General features: G+C 36.5%; 1 long non-coding RNA gene across 1 annotated transcript; it reads right to left on the reverse strand.

The window, feature by feature from the left end:
- Positions 1 to 10,523: 10,523 nt before the first annotated feature.
- Positions 10,524 to 11,242, reverse strand: LOC134805800 (uncharacterized). Its single transcript, XR_010146397.1, has 2 exons — positions 10,814 to 11,242; positions 10,524 to 10,701 (listed from the first exon to the last, which is right to left on the reverse strand). It is a non-coding gene; the product is annotated as an uncharacterized LOC134805800 (long non-coding RNA).
- Between the last annotated feature and the right edge of the window lie 881 nt (positions 11,243 to 12,123).

Raw genomic sequence — 12,123 nt, forward strand, 5'->3', positions numbered from 1 at the left:
GGTTACGAGGGCACGGACTAGTCTACTAGGACTAGCAATCGCAATATTGAGTAGCGTGACTTTATATTTAGTTCCCAAAAGTACAGCAGATGTCTCTAGTAGTGTCAAATGTTGCAAATGGTTGCAATAAGTGTGATTCTGTATTAATGTCATCTGACGGGTTTGAATGACAACTATCGTCATGCTCTCGTCTTGCCTCAATGTTGATAATAGATTTCGTGAGATGGCGCTTCGACCATACCCGTACTTGCCCGTACTGAGGGCCTACCGCGAACCACGTTCGACGTGTTGCCCCTCTGTCGCACTTGTAAATTTGTACGTAAGTGCGACAGGGAGGCAACACGTCGAACGTGGTTCGCAGTAGGCCCTCTGAATGCGTTTCGTTTGACGCATATTTTTTGAAGCTGTTTGATATTAAAAAAATATATAAATATATTCATACGGATAATAGCATTAGCGATGTCTTATTAATTTTAATAACTGTAATACATTTTTCTTTCACATAATATTAATGTTACCGACGCGCGGTAACACGATACATTACATTTAAGTATTTTTACCTATTTGTAATATATAGATGGTCAAGCAAATCTTGTCAGTAGAAAAAGGCACGAAATTCAAATTTTCTATGAGACGATATCCCTTCGCGCCTACATTTTTCAAATTTGTCGCCTTTTTCTACTGACAAGATCTGCTTGACCAAGTATATTTGATAATTTTTCGCAAATTAAAGTTCTATTTTTCTATTGACATAATTATTTATTTACACTGGGTACCATGACAACCTCAAATATTATACTCGTAACATAATTATGTAATAAAAAGGTAAGTAATGCTGGATATAGAAACAGTTAACTACCTACAAAAAAGTGATAGATATCTTCGAAAAGTCGAATAGAGTTGGACCAAGGAAAGTTTGCAGCGATTTTGATAGCCCATGCAGTGCAAGTGTTATTTACACGTCATAATTTCATAGAAGTTTGACATTTAAAGGCCTTTGCACACCGGCTTGCGTGTGCGTGACTTGCAAGGCCCCAACGTTGTCTGTTCACTTTGACGGCGCAGCAACTAGCATCACTTCTCTCTCCTCGCTCTTTTAACAATGCCATTTGTCAAAAAAGGACAACCATACTGTTGACAAGATGAACTACTCAGAATCACGAGTTCTTTCTATCCTAATAGGAGAAAAAAAGTGTCCCAAGGTTTTTTCCCATTCCGTTACCATTTTTTCATAGACTTTGTATGGCGGTTTCGGAATGGAAAGATCGAAAAATGTATGGAAATCTTTGGACACTTTCTTTCTCCTATTAGGATCAAAAGAGCACATGATTCTGAGTAGAAATAACACAAAAAATCCCAATTTTGAAAAAAAAGTGTAGGGGACAACTTTAAATAAAATGGCCCATGTGTGCTCTTTATAGGGATGTGAAAAGTCGATTTTAATCATGTTATATATCGATAAACGCTACACAGTGGAACGAAATAGCTATTAATTGAAGCTTCAATATCTTCGTTAAACATAAACATAATTAAAATGCTAATGGATACTGAATATATTAGAAGACAAACAATAAGAATATAAAACTAAAACTAACTACAATTAAAATAACTAAAACTAAAAATTAAAAATACCTATCAAAATTTGGTGCCCTCGGGAGGGTGCCCAACACGCAGGCAGCGTTCCCGCGCTGGATTGCAATTGAAATTCTCTGCGCGAGAAAGCTGCCCGCGCGGGGGTCGCCCGTTGCCTCCCTCACGGCCTGGCCACGACATTGGTCTAAGGCGATCGGCGGCGGCGACCGGCGGTAAGTCGCAAAAACAATAACCCGGCGACGCATTATGCATGCCATGAGCCTTGTCGTTGTCGCCGAGCGGCAACGCGCGCGGCGTGCACCGGGCGACCAGCGGCGGCGGCGAGCGGGGAGGGGCGCGACTCGAACATTTGTATCGGGCAGCGCAGGCGATGCCACGACTTTGTTTTTTTCTCGAGCGACATGGACACGGAAGCGTATATTATTGAAATTTTAAATGTACTTTCGCGTATTTAAGTATGTTGTAACGTCTCCACACTCATTCTTGTGTATTCGTTTTTTTCTGGGTGCTTTCTATACACAATATATAAAATACTAAACTAGATGTAAATAAATTTGTCGTCCTGTATTTAGCCCATGCACCCATTGACAAACAATTAAATATATACTAGGCACTGAAGTGCCACTTTTGAAAAAAAAAACATGTTTTTAAAGACGTCTACGTCCCAGCCGCTCCTAGTCGCTGCCGCCGCTACTAAAAGTACGTGGCATGCCTGGCGGTCGCTCGCGTTTGCCGCGCCGCCAGCCGCCCCGCCAGTCGCCTTAGACCAATGTCGTGGCCAGGCCGTCAGCCGTTTGCCGAGCGCCTTGTGGAGCATCTGTGCGCCTCTGCCCCACGAACCAAGCGTCTCGACGCCAAACGCGACGAAGTCGTATTGGGCGCCGAGACAGCTGTACTTGGCTACCTTTTGACGCTCCCGAGTGTCCGCCGCCGCGCCAGCACGCCTGCTGGTCGATGGGACGTAGGACGCCGCTAGCGTGTCAGCGCAATATATTAGAATATAATAAAATAATTCAATTATTGCGGAACACATATTTTAGTAGGTATTTATGTATTTTAATTAAATATCTGAACTTTCCCTTCGTTCCCTGCTGGGGCGTGACGATAAAATTGTGATCTGATAACCACAATAAAGAATAAAAGCATTTTTATTCATTTTAGGTATCGTTAAACCTTTGAAGTAAAATTAAAATTGCAAGAAATGTCGATAGTTTATCGTTATGAGTGTTATGACTTTATCGACATGGCTACAGCAAGGTGGAGTTACATTGTTAATCGTACACTAAACAAAAGTGGTTACAGTGACAGCTCGCTTAGACGTAATCTTTAAGTATATTATATCTATGGTGACGTGCACGTGCGCGTACGCCGCGCACACGCACACGTCATGCAAGCGGTGTGCCGTCTCTCATAAGGATCTGTATACTACAACGCCGAACGCGCACGTGCTCGTCACGCACACGCAGCCGCACAGTGTGGGATTTTCGATCAGTTTTGACCACCTTCGTTTTATATTTTTATTATATGCTTTATAATATTTTACATCCCACTGTAAAACTCCCGTGTGATTATCTTGCTTAGTTTACGTAAAATATTTTTTTTTTGTAGATGAGGTCAATGACCTTAAGAAATCATGTTTATCGGTTTATTTCCTAAAGTATTGTCAATGTGGCCGCAAGTTTTATTACTGAGTTTAAGTGAAAGATACTCAATAATTGTACAAAATATCAGCATCTTAATAGTGCCTTTGAATTAAAAGTTATAAGATGTTAAAGTTTTTTAACATTTTTTTTATTTCTCATATATTTTCCAATATTAGCCTTTTATTTTTTATAGAGTGTAATTAAAATAAGGTAAACTATCATCATACATCATCATCATATCAGCCTTTTATCGCCCACTGCTGAGCATAGGCCTCTCTTCGAGTACGCCACTTATCCCGGTCCCGAGCCAATCTCATCCAGAAGTGACCCGCAGTCTTCCGGTTGTCATCCACCCAACGAGCCAACGGACGCCAGGCACTCCTTTCGTCTGTAAGCGGCCACCATTCCGTTAATATTTTGGCCCACCTGTCATCACTCTGCCTGGCAACATGTCCCGCCCAGCTCCACTTGAGTTTGGTAATGACGTATCCGACTATAATTCCTAAACTAAAATAGACTATAAACTATAATTCCTCAAAATTTCAAAAGCTAATCTTGCGGGATTTAGGATTTATAACATTTCTAAGTTTTTTTCCGATTTCTATGGAAATAGGGTTGTCAAGTTTGAAGTTAAGAAATAATACTTCAATAGGTATAGTTTTTGACAAAGAAAATTTTGAATTTAACTCTTTATTGAGAATTGTCATAATTCATCATCATTATCATCATCATCCGAATGAATAAGAATTTCTTCTTCTATCTTGCTGCTTTTGACAAAACCATGACATGTTTCGACAGCAATTTGTGTAACGTTCTTCACAGTCATGTGTGAACTTGATAACAATTTTTTAGAGTTCCGTACCTCAAAAGGAAAAAACGGAACCCTTATAGGATCACTCGTGTGTCTGGCTGTCCGTCTGTCACAGCCTATTTTCTTCGAAACTACTGAACCAATTAAGTTGAAATTTGGTACTCATATGTAAGTCTGTCACCCGAAGACGGACATGTAACGTAAATAAATTAATTTTTAACATAGGGGGCACTTTTGGGGGGTAAATGAGACGATTAAAAAAATGACCATTCCCCCCGCCCTTTAGCTCCGAAACTACTGGGTCTAAAGTTTTGAAAAAAAAAATACACAAAATAGGTCTTTACCTATAGATGGCAGGAAAACCTATTAGAAATATGCAGTCAGGCGTAAGTCGGACTTAATTACTTAGTTTTTGATCTGACCCCTACGGGTTTTTAAAGACATTTCACTCACGTTTCACATAAAAAAATACATGTACGAGGGACGCCTTCCCAACACCACATCATATTCTTCATCAGAGATATGTCACAGTGGCCTGATATGGCCGTTCGTTCTACTATAGAGTTAATACTTTTCAGGCAAGCGTAACAACAAAATACTCTACACTCAAACAACAACAAAAACACACTAAACAATCTAAATACTTGATGTACCAAATAAATGCTTAATTATTACAACAATAAATATTTTATTGTGTTACTACGGTTTTCAGATACGGCCGCTTGTGTTTCATTTGGATTTACAGACATTTTAACTATGTAGGTACACCACCGGAGATAAAGGTCACAGCCCTGACCCAAATATAAAAAAATACATATTTCGGCAATCCTGCGTTATTTTCGTTCAATTTTTTTTTCAGTACTGCCTATCGTAGCATAGAACCGTTTTGTTTAGAAATAAAATGCTAGAATTGTAGGATTATGGAGAAAAAAAAATATTTTTCTATATGTAAAAAAATATATATATCGCCATTCTGGATCATAGATTAAACTTTTTTTTGATGAATGGAATACCTCAGAACAGCCCTAATAGATCTAAAATAGAATATTTAAAAAAGATGCACGTAAAATGAGAAATTATGTTTCTTAGGTTTCTATGGACATTTCTCGAGTTTTTGATTATCTCCAAAACTATGCATGATAAAATTTTGGACCGTCACTTTGAGCATTAATTTGATGAGGTATTGCGATGAATTAAAAAATGAAGATAGTAAAAACTGATCGGAAATCCCACACTGTGAGCCGGTGTGCAATTATTGTGTGCCTTAAAATGACACTTGCACTGTATGGGCTATCAAAATCGCTGCAGACTTTTCTCGGTCTGACTCTAGGTAGTCATGTTAAAGAAAATGAATACAATATGTACTTATGTATACAATTCATCACAAATTACAATACCTATTGACATCTTCAAAAAGTGATTTATCCTGTCGGGCCTGATCAAATTGGTCGATTTGATCAGAAATGTAATTGGCGTCAATCTCCAAGTTTAGATTTATGGTGATATTAGAGCCCTCTAAATTGAAAAAATGTCCCAGAACGAAAATACTGGCCTCACAAATTGGTATTCTGGCGTCCGCACCTCATTTTATCGGTAATATCGTTCATTATCGGCGGGTGAATTCGGCGAGCCAAATTGGCGTTTGCGTCCGCACCTCTCGATTCGATCGGGCAATTTAATCAGATTGGCGAAAAATTGTTTAATCTGGATACACCTTTACGTATCAAATATATCTTCGAAAAATCGAATAGGTAGTACTAGTCATGTTTTCGGACATTTGGGACCGACCATGCACGACCACAGCGCCACCTAGCGAGCGCAACTTTCTATCTTTCTTTCGCGAGATATTCTGGCACAAAACTTTCAAACGAGAAGTAAGTAAACATCGTAATAATGAAATCTAATGATGTTACAGTATATTCGACATTTTTGGACGATGGCTGTATTGACAATTACATTAGCATTGTGGTTTTCAGTTAAAATGAACGTGCTTGTGACGGGAACAGGGTTTCGTGCCATAACCCATGAAATTGTCTTCCAGCTCGAGACAATGAATAAGGGCAAAAATTTGGTGTTAGCTGGGCACGTACTGGAGGTGCAAGACATTTGGCAAGGCGCCAGGCCAGGAGCTACATAATCAAAGCCCGAGTGGTTCGTCAAGCCTCTGTGACGGCGACTGCGTACAAGGCAGCCTTAATTCTTAATATCAATCGTCATGTTACTAGTGTAACATGCGATTGTGTTTATTACAAAAGTGGCAAATGCAAGCACATTGCAGCACTAATTTACTACATCAATCACCACCACTAAAACCAGCCAGGAACAAAAATGGGGCAAGCCAAGTGTCCCACAATTTACGAACGAAAAGTATTCCAAAGGGAGATACTTCCACCAAATTTATCCTACATCAAAGAAACACAAGTGTGAAGCTTTTCAGTTCGATGTCTCAGATTTAAAGGAAGATTGTGCCTTAAAACGTGTACTTACTGGAAGCTGCTGAAATAAATTGTACAGAAGATATTGAAATTTCCGTTAGCAAAGTTATCCAAAATTTAGTAGAACACACTGATATTAATATTCAAAAAGAAGATTGTGTTACATGTCTTGAAAACTTTAGTATTTTTAGAAAAGAGTTTGATGTGTACCAAAGTGAAGCTAGTCTAGTTATAGAAAAAACATTAAAAAACTTTTATGAAGCAAATGTTGTGTTGGCAGATAAAGAAATTTTTAAATTATGTAGTGACACAATAGAACAATCAATGTGTCAAGAGTGGAACTCGGCGAGGAGACTAAGAATTTCTTGTGTCAGAGTGATTGTTCGCAAAGATCAGCTTTGGTTGTGCACTAGTGTAGACGGTGTTGTTATACATATGCAATGAATGTGTCAGAATGTTAGTAGAAGTCCTGTATCTTGTAAAAACCAACCTATTGTAGATTTTGATAAACAACAATATAATTAGTGTAATATTTGCAGTTTGTGAATGATCAACCAGAACTAAAAAGAAGCAAACCATATTATATTATACCCAAATTCAAGTGCAAGTGTATGACACTGGTATGACTATTATATGTGTGATTTCTTTATATATTCACCAAAAGGTAGTTGTATTGTATACTAAGAGCAGACAGAGACGAAGACTTTATTAAAGCAGCAATTCTAAAAAGTGAAGAATTTTACTTCGCTCATTATATACCGCTCTTGTATTCTACAAGAACAAACCAAACTTTGAGTGAGAAAAACCAGCCAAAGCATAGTTTTACAGGTAAAAATATAATCAATACAATGTTAGGTAATTAACTTTTAAAATATGTAATAAAAGGTAAGGTACTACTGATCTCAATAAGTACAGTTAGCATCATTGTCATACAGGCATGAAGCATACTGATTAATTAAGTTTAGTTAAAAATAATAATTTAAGGTTTACTCGGGTAATAGGCCTGATGACAAATTTTGAAAACCCTTTTAATATTGTCGGTACACTTGTATTAGTTCCGAAAAACACTATATTTCAGTTATACTCATAAGATTTAACATAGATAATTGCATTTTATTATAGCTAGTTTAAACTTCGTGCGAAAACGCCTCGAATGCCATTTGTGACGTCATCATTTAGTTGGTGGTAGGATGGTAGACATTGTTTACATACTTACAGTTACGAATTTCCCTTAAATCCGAATGATATTGTTAATTCAGCACCATATATTACGATTAGGGATGCTAAATACATTACAAAAATTTATCACAATAACTCATTTTACACAAAAACTCTCACACGGTTGCAGTTTAAGATGAATTATTTAGATACATGTAAATTTTGAATGAAAATCACCGAGCGCCGGTTTTACTTTTTAATTTTTCATTTTTTCTAGTTACGACAGCCAACATGGCAATGATAGTTCCATTCAGCCAAATAATTAAAAAAGTTTGTTGTTGAAATATCGTATTATTTAGCATTTTATTTAAATAATAACAAATAGATATTTACTTTATATCGTGTAATAATATTTTTTGGACATAATAAATGTTTAGTGGCGAAATAATATTTTTTTGCACCTTTCGAACTCTTTGGTGAGGACGTATAGATTTCGGTCAATGAGGTTGTCTATGTTGCTCTAAGAAATATGTTATGGATTGATGACGTCACTGTTTAGAACGCTTCTGATTGGCGTTTCAGTAAAAATGGCCGATTGGAGAATTTTGCACTTTTATTTTATTGAATATATTAATAATCCTTCAGTTTATACTGAGATTGGACCATTTTTTAGAATCATATTAACATATATGTTTCGTTGAAACCATTATTTCCATGATTCTTTGTTACTTGCAACAGGCCTATTCCGAATGTCGAAAACTGTCGGATAATTCCGAAAGAGACTTTTATTATGATGGAATTAAGGGTGATTTTCATCTGAATTTCGGAATTATCCGACATTCGGTAATACCCGAATACAACTTATATGTTTAAATGTTGTTAACTCAAAATGTTTATTACTGTTTTTTTTTATATGTAAGTATAGTAAAGTAGCCGAATATTGCAGTATCACACTTTGTTAAAATTAGCAATACACATACCTAGCTGTAAGTAAGGAACTCAACATTTTAATATCTTAGAATCCTAGCATACCTAAATATTAACCTGACCTTATTTGATTGTTTTTGTTTTGTTTTAATGTTTGAATCTTTAGACTATGTTTGATTCTGATGTATGTATTGTCCCTATCGCATAAGCGTTTTGGCATCCTTAGCTGTAAGTTTATGCATGTGACTGAAATAAAGAAATATATGACAAATGGTATGTACAGTCGAGTTCATAAATATGTATAAATTTCTTTATCTTTATCCATTGTAATATGGTGAAAAAATGTACACACATTTATGAACTTGACTGTACATTATAAAAAATAAAAATAAAAAAGCCCTTTATTCATTGTAACGTGTTTACATAAAAAAATTTAAAATAAAACTATGACTTATAATATGTGTTGTTACTAATGAATCCCTAGTGGGTAAAGGCCTCCTCCATTGCTGCCCATTTGTCCCTGTCTTGTGCTGTCGCCATCCACTCTGTGCCGGCTGTTCTTTTTAAGTCTTCCTCCCAACGCATTTGTGGTCTGCCCCGGCCTCTTTTGCCAAGTGGACCTCTCCATTTGGTGACTATTAATGTCCATCTCTTATCTGTAAGCCTTGCTGTGTGGCCTGCCCACTTCCATTTTAGTCTTTTTGCATAGCTCAAGGCATCTGTTGCTCCTGTTTTTTCTCTTATTTTTGAGTGTCTTATTTTATCTATTTTTCTTATATTGAGCATGCTTCTTTCTAGCGCCCGTTGACATGTAATGATTTTTCTTTGAGCTTTTGCCGTGAATTTCCAAGTTTGGCTTCCGTATGTCATACATGGCAAGACACTTGAGTTTAGGACTTTAGTTTTAATGGCTATTGGCATGTTACTTTTAAATATACCTTTTAGGCTCCAGTACTTGTTCCATGTTTGTTGTATTCGCCTTTCAATTCAACTGTACATTAGACTTATGAAAATGTTGATCAGTCCAGTGCTTGGTCATATTAAACCCTAACCTGACTGACACATTTTCATAGGTCCACATGCCCATGTTATAAATATGTGGCGGTCAATGTTTGTGGTTCCTTATGCTCCATGTGCATAAGGGTCCTTCAGACATGAAAAGTCACATAACATTTACAGGTTTTATGTGTGAAATAAAAACAAATTTAAATTAAAAATGTTTTAATAGCTTTTTAAATAATGTAAATATTGTAAAAAATAACTGTTGTTTTATTTGTTTGAAAATATAGGTGGTTGCAGGTTTACCAGTACACAACAAACATGTAATATATCATCAATATGATAAAATAAATTTACAGGTATATATAAGTGCTGCATTATTCTTTCGGCATGAATTCTGACTCGAGCTATTTTATAAGTTGCATCGGTCTCTTCCCTTGTAAATTCACCTTTATTCTGGAGAAAATGTGGCATAATAATAGCACTTTCTTTTCCACTTTCATCAATTACCTTCTTTATTGCCGGAAATCCCTTATCAGCCAATACAATATCCCCATTTTCTAAGTAGTCGACTAATCCTGACTACCGTTATTTGGGAGACACTTTTTCTTTCACCACTTACTTTTGACTTGAACGAAATGAAGCCTCCTGGAGTAATACTAATAAGCACTTTTTATAGAGTGAGTAGCAATACACACGATTATCAACACTTGATGGTACTTCTATAGGAAACTCTGTACAATCAATAATGACTAGTGTTACTATACTCCGGACGGAAGCATTCTGGCATTGTCTGCTGCACAACATTTTTGTCTGGCCAAAAAACCTAATTTGATGTACCAGCTGCTATTTCTTCAACATACGAGCAGAATATTCTTGACACTGTTTTCCAGCAATTCAAAGTCACTTGTATTACTTAGTTGTATTAATAGCATTAACTGCTTCTATTTTTTTCGCGTTTCTTCGTTCCATATAACGTTGAAACCTCGATATTGCCGCATTTTCGTCAATCCGTTTTGTTTTTTACTGCGGGGGAAATATCCTTGGAACATAACTGGGACTGACTTGTTCATCAGCCTTTCTACCACCGATAAAGTGAGCACTGCAAATTGGGTGCCATAGAGATCCATCGGGACTGTAACAAAATAATTCACCGTTAAAACTTCATACGATTATAACATAAATAAAATGATTGCGTATTTAAGGAAGGTAATATGATTTTAGAGGTTATAGGTTAGGTGACTTACTTTTTTTCTCCTTACGGCAATTATCCATTTATTGCGCTGTTCTTGTTTCCACACTACTTTTGGAAATCTATAAAATTTGCAGTCACTACTTCTGCTAGTGTTTACACGATTAACAATAACACATCTTGCTGTGAAGTGAAGACCATTTTTATCTAAAACATCGAATGTTTACTGCAAAGCAAAGCAACTAACTCACACAATGACACGTGTACAGATGCGCTGTTCACACATAGAAACGCAAATGATGCGGTAGTATACAAATTATTGCGCCATCTATCCGCTCGTATAAGAAAAACTAAGAACTACACCTAACAACTACAACGTCTACAACTCTTCTAGTGGCAGCGACCTCTTGCGGAATACACTACACAACCTACAGCCCGCTGAATGACAAACGCCATCTAAGTTTAATACAAAAATAATGTTTTCTTCCGGGGTACGCTACTCAATATGGCGATTGCTCGTCCTAGTAGACTAGTCCGTGACGAGGGGCTTGTAACTCAAAACCAAAAAGTGTGCCGACTTTATCCTTCACCTTCAAACGCCCTGACAATTTAATATTATTTTATTTACTGCATCATACTTATTGAAAAAGTATCTGTTAAGATTCTGATCGGTGATATAAATTCTATCCTTAACATATGTGACTTCGAAAAGACTATTAGAAACCTAACCTAAGTAACCGACATTATATAAATATTAAGTACTTAACTGATATTATATAAATATTTATTCGTGTCTATCGTAACAAAAATAAGAAATAATGTGACTATGCAAATACGAAGAACGTACACGGGCATTTTCACTCTCCTGTATACCGTTAACGGCTGGTTAAGAAAAGTCACAAAACTGACGATCAATATCAAAATGTCCGTGACACTTAAATAAAGTATCAAATTCGTAACTAAACCGGCAGCTGAACGTGACTTGACATACCTAACTTAAGACACGCGGTAAGTTACAATTTAAACGCCTATTATATTTAACCGCTTAACTAAATTCAAACGTAGTCTTTAATGGAGACCTCAAAATCTTATAATGAGATTCGAGTTGTAGCTAACTGATTTCGAAAAATATTTATCCGGGCTATAAATAACGTTATTTCAACGTTTTCACAAATAACCCTTTTTTTATTATTCTTCTATTCAATCATTAACTAAATCGTCGTTTAAATAGAATATATTTATTTACGTCTCATTATGGCTGGTTACATACGACAGGTTATAAAAAAAGCAGATGTTTACGTTTATCCAAATTAGTAACTATTCGTAGGTAGTTTGGCGGTGAAAGTAATAATACTGATGTTGATG

This window comes from Cydia splendana, unplaced genomic scaffold (genome assembly GCF_910591565.1).
Source record: "Cydia splendana unplaced genomic scaffold, ilCydSple1.2 scaffold_63_ctg1, whole genome shotgun sequence".
Taxonomy (NCBI): domain Eukaryota; kingdom Metazoa; phylum Arthropoda; class Insecta; order Lepidoptera; family Tortricidae; genus Cydia; species Cydia splendana.